Here is a 7935-nt window from a genome sequence, read left to right as displayed (position 1 = left end):
CTCTGCGTGCCTATCTCTCTCTCTCTCTCCCTTTCCCTTCATCCACCAAGCCACATCCCTTTCACTTTTGAATGGCGGGCTGACTGCAGAAATTGCCCCTGTCCACCATGCGCGCTGAATATTTTCACTATGAATATGAAATATCTTGGCAAGCCTTCAACCACCTTCAAAAGTGAGAGCCGCTCTTTCTCTCTGCCTCTCTCTCTGCCCATGAATCGGCCCAGCCACCGACTCCATCCCCCCGCCACCCCTCCGACACACATACCCCCGCTATCCCCTCTTTTTTTCCCCACTCATGAATCGATCATCCCATCCCTGTAGGAGGAGGTGGTGAATGATCTTCTCCGGTTGGGCACCAAAGTCACCGACTGAAGGCAAAACTCCGACACTAAAGCTCTGCAGATGATAAGGTGAGACTCCTTCGACACAGCAGAAGGGTTCCGGTGGAGAGAAGAGGAGAGGGAGGTAATTGACGGAGTGAGGGGAAACATGACGGCTTGGGAGATTTGCCTTGGTGGTTTGCCTCCTTCACTTTGCTCTCCATTCAGGTCCCTCCCTCCCTCCCTCCTCAAACTAAGTTTCCCCTCTCCTTCACCTTAATCCACCCTGAGTACAGCAGCTCCGATCGCAGATCAATACTGGCCTGTGATGATCAGCACTTAACATGTTGCATCCCAGACTGTCCATAGGAACCAATTTGTTTATGGAGATTTAATTGAGTTAATGTTAAAAAGCAGGCTCTGAAAGCTGGGGCCAATACCAACTGATTGTGTCAGATTTTTTTCAACCACCACATTCCCCCTGCTTGGTATGGAAATCAAGGACCCTAAATGGGGTGAAGCAGGTTTGGGCACGTTCAAGGTTATGGCCACTCAGTGCTGTCTGTGATCAGGGCCAGCGATCCTCACCTGATAGACATGGATCTTGAAGCTTTTAGCCGACAGCGTCCTCTATTTTGACTCCGAAGAGCGGTGACTGCTAAGTATATTCGCACAGTGATGTGTTTGTTTTTCATGCATTGATGTGAAGTGCTGTAGCATGGGATTTGGATAATCAAAATGCTATGATTTTCAAATTAGAATTTTTTCTACATTTTATAGACATTACACTAAACATGCAAAATCACTGGTATGGTCCTTCAAAGTGTCATTGTAAACTATGTATGAGAAACAAATATTGTTGCTGTCACCTTAGACCCTCTGATGGCTGTCTTTTTCTGTCTCAGAAACGATCAGCATTACCCGTTGTCCTAACTGCATCTGCACATCTGGACAGCACGTCTTGACAGCTGATGCTGTCCACACTGTAAGCATTATGTCCATGTGGCAAGTCTAAAGATAAACAAATCATGGATTCAATTTGTATGACTTTGGCAATGGCAAAATGGGGGATAGTAGCAAAACAGACAAAAAACACCGGACACTGGACATACATAGATGGTTTGGGGAAAGATGTTGTGTCATCGTTTGCTATGTTCGCAGCATGTATAGACAGCCTCTCTGACTGAAATGAAAGTGATGTGTGTTTTCGTTGATGCTTGCAGATAGAACAAGGTGCTCTGCATCTCTTTTGTCTTAACCTCCTTCATTTCTTCCTGCCTGCCCTAAATGCTCCTTCCAGGGCTCCTGCAAGCTGCTTTGGTGCCTTTAGTTGCCCGTTAAAAAGCAGAGCCTGGATCAGCCCTGTTGTAACATTTGGAGGCCACTCTAAGATCCTCTACCTCAGTCTGTTGTCAACATACCCAACATACCACATCTTGTCTCACATCTTGTCCTGCACGTCCCTCATCCTCTATCCTTGCAACATCCACTACCGCCCCCCCCCCCCCCAAAAGTCTGGTCCGGGCACCATGGAGGGGAGGTAATTGGATTTGTTGTCACCTCCGCTGGCTGGCAGGCCTGGCCTGTCTGCTCAGCTTAGCGATGAAGACATCAGTGTGACAGGGACCCTGGGGGAGGATCAGCTGGTGTCCTGGACGCTACTAATAAAGCCCTGGTCATGCCACGGCCATGCCTGCATGGCTGCAGCCAGCTGTTACCTCTGCCACCCCTCTCCAATGCCAATGCCCATGCCACAGCTTGGGGAGTCAGGGTGAGATGGTGAATGAAGAGTGGGCAGCCTTATTAAAGCAGATGCCGGTCCCCCCTCGCTCTGTTGGAGAGGTCAGAGATCTCCCCCCCCCCCACAAAGACACTTATGTGGTTCCGGGCAATGTTGGCTCTAGATGCCAGTGTCCTGGCATTCCCTGTGACACACTGTGTGTCGCTAGGCATCTTATTAAAGCACTGACAGGAGGCTAGCCAAAGTCAAGGTCTGCAGTTTAGGCATCACCGCAGCTGTCCCCTGGTTCACCCCTGTCAGTGATCAATAAGTTATTTGCATACCCTCAGTGTCCTGCAAAACTATCTGCAAATAGTCTATGTAATCATATGAAGGGAAATGAGAAAAAAATCTAGTTGATTGTCCTGCAGAAGTTTGTGCATCCACAGTCACAGCATCCTAAGGTCAAAAAAGCATTTTTGTCATGTAGAGTATTATGATGGGAAGGCAGTTACAAAAAACAGATCAGAGCAATATTACAAACCAGCAAATTCCAAAGGACTTCACTTTTACTTTGTGTGTGCAGTGTTGTGCTGATAAATGTACCTGCAAGGGAATACAGAAGTGTTTCTACACAGCAGTGCTCTAGCATTTAATACTATCACCATGCATGGCATGTTGGTTACAAGCTTGGCAGAAGCTCCGCTTATCTGGCACCTGTTTGGTGTAGGGCATTTGGCACTGCAGACGTGGTGTTGATGATGGTGTGGCATTAATGGCAGCATCACAATAATGACAACATGGTGGCGATGACATAACAGTAATGACATTGTGACAGTCATGATAACATGGTTGTAAAGGAACATTTACTTGTGATACGTTCAAAAACGTGCAAAAAATGTTTTGCATGCACCTTGGCCAACGCGTTGAATGGAGTCAGATTTTTTTTTGCTGGCTAGAGCTGATGTCTGCTGTACCAGATGTTTAAATTCGTTGAACTTGCCATGAGAACACAGCCAATCACAGTACTGCATTTGCACATGGAGGAGTAGCCTTGATGAAGCTCCCGTATTTCCTTGAATCTGTAGTTCAAGGAAATCATCCTTCAGATGCAACTAGCAGGTTTGTAATAAAGTTTTTTAAGTGGGTATAGGAAATAGAAATCTACCTACTGCTATTAGATTGAGCTAATGCCTCATTCCTTCTTTTGTTAGTATATAGTATGTATCTTATGGGTGACATGTCTTTAAGACAACATGTTGGTCATGGTGGCATGGCGGTGGAGAGAGGCCTTGAATAATTGTTAATTATTCAAGGCTGCTGCTCTTCTCTGCTGTCATCAGCCCCCTGTAACTAGTCCACAGCACTTTTTGAATCTCTCCGTTCACCTCCATAGCAAAACAGGTCATAACAGTTTGAACATGTAAACAACCTTGAACAAAACAGATTTTGCCAGTATAAAAAAACAAAAAATCAATTTTTGAGGAAATTGAACAACTCTCTTCTTGCTAATTTTCTATTTGAATTGGAAAGTAGATCCGGCAGGTAGTGTCTGCAGGGAATGTCCACATAGTAACCTTGCACCAGCAAGAAAAAATGGGCACTGGGCTTTTTATTGGCGTAATCCACTTTGTTTGCATCCATTTATGTGCTAAAAGTGTTTTGCCTTTCTATGAAAGGGCAAGGAGCAATAGAAATCCAGTATCGTGGATTAGCAGCCCAGGGGAGCTCAGAGCAACTAATGAAGATAGTTCACCACCATGCGGAGTCATGTCACATCCAGGGAACTACACAAGCCAACACTCTACCAAAGTTCAGTCACGATAGCCATTTGAGAACTCACAACATTCCATGATTTTTGGTGACTTTCCATTACTGTAAGAGAAGACTCAGAAGACTTGTGAAGTGCTTTATTTCATGTTGTAGTTGTGGCACTTTTTGTGACAGTATTTTAGAAATTCACTATATATGAGTGATGTACAGGTTACCTGGGCTCTGGAATGATACCCTCTGTAGATCTGATAATAAAAAAAAAAAAAGAAGAAAAAAAATATGCAAATTGACCATACTAAACTAGAGCCAAGCCACACACACACACACACTCCTGATGAGGTAGCCCTGTATTTCCAAATTATTACTGTGCTAGGTGATTTGGGATGCAAGACAAAAAAAAAAACAAAACATGTTTTTCTCTAGAACAGGCACAAATTAATCATAGACTGTACGAAGAAAATCCATATGAAATCCATGAGTTCTCAAAGGAAAAACATTAGCAATGCCTGTGCTCTAAATAAACTATGAGAGCAAAGTAATAATCATTTCCTCCTTTTCACTGGATGTGTTACTTTACCACTTTGAGTGGTGCTATGGGAGTGTGACTGCTTCCTTTTCTTCAGAGAGAAAATATTACTGCGGAGCCGACTTAAAACTCTTAACAGCACACTTAGATGGCCACAACCATTACTGCTCGGGGAAAGAGCTAACGCTTTCACCAGCTAATACCTGTGGCTTTACATGGATCTTAAATATGATTATTAAAGGAGCCATTTTCTTACCATAGTGTGTTTGATTTTACATAATGTGAGGTAAAAGCTGCCCATTTAATATAATAGCTCGTTTGTCATTTAGACTCTGGGTTATGTGTCTGGATTGGAATCAGTTCTGGGAGGGACTGAGGAAGGAAGGAAGGGAGGAGGGAAGGAAGAGAGGAGGAAAGGAAGGAAGGAAGAGGGAAGGTAACAGGATTTCTGTGACGCACAAAATGCAACATGTAGCAATCATTTCATGCGAAAGCGACTGACACACAGTCACCTCAGCAACCGTCCACGCTGACGGGACACATCAAGGGTGAATAATGTCAAATGGTTTCATACATATGACAGATAAGTGTCAACTCCGGCATAATCTCTTGAAATGACTTCTTCAGATCAGCCAGGTGAACGCTTCTCTCCATTCTCTGTTTCCCCTCTCTCTCTTTCTCCACCCCCCTCCCTCTCTCACTCTCTCCCACTGATGAAACAGTACCTGTGGTGTCTAATTGCCCTTTCTTATATATCCACACACATACATGCAGACGTTGCCCACGACACACCCACCACACAGTAAAGCAACATTCAGTGAGTATGCTGTTTCTTTCTTCAGTCACCGTTTATCAGAGGGTTATTTAAGCCATCTGTGCCCCCCCACAGTGGCCTAGGTACATTTAAAAGCTAAACATAGTACAGTAACAACAATGTCCCCTTTCACTACCCGCTGCTAAATGAATAAATGATTCTATTTCATGGCCTGACATTAAATACTTCCACTTATAAAACAGATAGTTCCAGTCCTGGATTGTGATTGGCTAAGCCGCGCAAACTGTGCGGCTTATTGCTTTAGTTTAACATTATCGAGTCACCAGCTAAGCAGTTCACTCCAAACATTTCCTCTCCATCTAGTTCATAGGTGGAAATCCCGGGGTGGTGTTGGTGGTGGTGGAAAAAGGGATAGTTTTCTCTGCTTGCTTACGGTGTGACTGCTTTCTCCATTTTATGGGGAGCTATGCTTGGAATGTAATCTGTACGCCGACTGTCACTAAGCCGCCTTTTCAGTGTACACTGCATACAAACAGCGACGGACCACAGCTCATTCTTTTTCTAAGGTATGTCGGCGGCCGGATACAAGGAGCTCCGTGGTATTCTAATGCGTAGAGTTTCCTGTCTGATCATTGCTCTGCATCCTTTCAAATTTTTCTTTTTCTTTTTTTTTTTTTTTAGTTCATTTTTATTGTGCAGTAAAGAGACAACAATACAAGTGTAAAGCGATACAGAACTTGAAGTTAGGAGGTGGAATGGAGGGGGTAGCAGTTGGAATATAGTTGACATCATTGGGACAGAGCAAAAAAAAAAAAAAAAAAAAAAGCAAATCAAAATCAAGATGCAGCCTTGATTTTGATTTGCTTTTTTTTTTTTTTTTTAGTGTGTCTTAGAGGAGGAGAAAGTTCAAATGAGAGGGGTTAATGAGCAGAAAGATACAGGTGTGATATGTGAGTGTGTGTGTGGTGGAGGGGGCGACTACAGGAAGAAGGGTGGGGCGGGGGGCAGGGGTTGGAGGTTTGGGGTGGGATGGGTAGGATGAGGGGGGAGTGGATAGATGAAGACAGAGGGACGCAGCAGCCGGGCAACTAGATGCCGGCTGCAGGACCCACACCCTGGGAGGGGGCCCGCCGGCTGCAGGACCCACACCCTGGGAGGGGGCCCGCCGGCTGCAGGACCCAGCCTGGTTAGCTGTGTGCTGGAGGAGACGAGCTCAAACCCATGGAAGGGAACAGCACACATATGCATACATATATACACTTACACACATTCATTTAGTACATTTTATTATCATTATTATTTCCATTAATTACTTACTAATTCTTTTTCTTTGGTGGCTTAGATTTTGGATATGATTTGGATTTTTTTTTTTTTTCAAAGGAAGGAAAAAACTGAAATACAGGGAGAAAATGGCTTGGTAGGGCATATAAAGCATATGGAAACTAGCCTTTGTTTTCCCCAAACATAGGGACATGATCTACTTGAACACTGTTGTTATTGTGCACATTTATAAAAACACATTGCATCCATTTTGTACTTAAGACTGCATTGTTTGTAATGCTTTTACTCAAGGTGACAGTAAAGATATTTTGTCCTTGCTGCATACATGCCAACTTAAAGCAATTAAGTGGGAATAAGTCAACAGAAAAAAAAGGCACTTGATGCTACACATTCATTACTACATGCTTCCTCCTGGCCTTGTCTGATGCCTGTGTCCTAACAGCAGAAAATCTTCAGAAAAAAAGGCATTTGAATAACCAACCCTTAATTCCAACCCCCCTCCATATTCCAATTTTAGCTTGGAACTAAATGCCACAGTGCACGAGACAGGGGTGCTCTGTTTTGCGTGAGGAATATGACTTTTAAAATGGTCTGTAATTCAGCCAGCCTCATAGACAACACGGAGACAAAACTAATGGCGAGGCAATTGGCAGAGTTTGCCCTCAGGGAGTCCATTTGGGAAATGTCACGGACGTGGAGCCTTTTACCGAGCCCTGGATGCATATTCACCTGTGTAAAGACCCAATCACAGGTAGCGCCACGGCCACTGTCTACCCACTAAAACTCATTAAACGCCTCCGAGAGATGGCACTGAGGACACCGGGGAAGCTGAAGGGGAGGTGAAGCTCAAAACGGCTCGGCGTGATCACTTCTTGCTCGGTGTCACCTCCCTCGCCAGGCCCGATGGAGGGGTGGTGTAGATGGGAGGAGTCGTGGACCTCCTCCAATGAGCTTTGAAAAAATGATTGAAAAGGTGAAAGGGAAGGGAATAAAGTGCACTTTATTTTCTTTAGGGTTCAAGGCCCATACTCTAAGCAAAAATGTTTTAATACTGACACAACTAATAATTTACATTTTTAAATTTAACACTGTCATTGCAACAGAATGAAACTTTTCTGAACAAAGTTTCAAAGTGCTCTCACATCCCAGAGGAATCAGGTGTCGCGTACAGACAGAGAAACCTCAACACCCATTTAAAAAAAAAAAAAAAAAAATCAAGATGGAGTGTAATCTCCTGCAACCAGAACAACCAAAGGAGTTCACTTTTACCTGTGTTGATTAAAAAAAAAAAAAAAAAAAAAAAATCTCGAAAAGTGTGACGATCAATTAAGCAGCGCTGGCTGGAGAGCATGGCCGGGGGTCTCGGCGGTGGTCTCTCCAGATAATCAGCAGCCCAGGGCCCTCCATAATCACATGGAGGAGTGTTAGCTTTCACACACCGCTGCTAAAGAGAGGGATTAGAAACTCACACAGACTGATAAATACAGGGTATGATGGGGAGAGAGGAGAGACAGAGAGAGGCGATGGGTGTACTGGTAGG

The sequence above is a fragment of the Myripristis murdjan genome, chromosome 22, assembly GCF_902150065.1.
Source record: "Myripristis murdjan chromosome 22, fMyrMur1.1, whole genome shotgun sequence".
In the NCBI taxonomy this organism is placed as follows: Eukaryota; Metazoa; Chordata; class Actinopteri; order Holocentriformes; family Holocentridae; genus Myripristis; species Myripristis murdjan.
Note: the sequence above shows the minus strand (reverse complement) of the source record.